The sequence below is a fragment of the Orycteropus afer genome, unplaced genomic scaffold (assembly GCF_000298275.1).
Source record: "Orycteropus afer afer isolate SDZICR_OR568_19922 unplaced genomic scaffold, OryAfe1.0 scaffold00259, whole genome shotgun sequence".
Taxonomy (NCBI): Eukaryota; Metazoa; Chordata; class Mammalia; order Tubulidentata; family Orycteropodidae; genus Orycteropus; species Orycteropus afer.
The window spans coordinates 4,667,296-4,668,119 of NW_006921846.1; the positions used below are offsets into that span (position 1 = coordinate 4,667,296).

Sequence of the window (824 nt, forward strand, 5' to 3'; positions counted from 1 at the left end):
TGAGCTGTCTCCCTGTGCATAAGCAGCCCTTCTTTCTCCCATGATTGTTCTCTCCAAGGAGAGTATCTACTTGAGGTAAATATTCAACTCATATGAAAATGGACAAAGACTCTTTAAAGATTATGTTTAACCTATTAAATCTAATTGTGATCTAGTGGTAGTGTATATCTGCAGTGTAGAACACAAGGTCATATGAGACCTATGATTGATTTTTCACATTTGATGTGGGCTGGTAGAACTGGGATAATTTTCTCATCTAGCTTAATCCCTCTTTAAATGGAGGGCAGTGCCAGAAAGTGCAGGTTTATGTGCATATGTGTGTCCTTACCTCTTTCATGAGAGTTAGGCACTTCTCGTACAGAGATATATCCAATTAATACTTAATTCCATGACATTTTCTAATTAATTCTCCAGTGTCTTTAAAATGGAATAAAAGCATACAAATATTTTCCTAACTGAAAAATTTCACAAGAAAGTGAAATTATTTGAGGAAGAGAGTTTTTTTTTTTTCTGATTTGTTTGAAGTAGAAAAGTATGCGTATGTGAACACTGCAGGTGTTTTCCTTAATGAGACATTTAAATAATTTGGAGAAGACTGATATTTTTAGTTGTCATTTCTTTTTTTCTGTTTGTTTCATTCAATTTCTGTTTTTAAAAAATTATTTTTTGTTGTTGAAAATATGCACAGCAGACCAATATGGCAGCATTGAGGATGAGAAAGAGAGAGGTACATGGGAGGTACAGATAACAAAGATGAACCTTTTTGCACATACAGTACTGCATTGTCAGTGAAGGCAAACATGGGTATATGGGTGGATAGATGG

General features: G+C 34.3%; 1 protein-coding gene across 1 annotated transcript in view; it reads left to right on the forward strand.

Moving 5' to 3' along the window:
- Window positions 1–824, forward strand: part of DOCK11 (dedicator of cytokinesis 11) — a 165,764-nt gene that overhangs the window by 22,968 nt on the left and 141,972 nt on the right.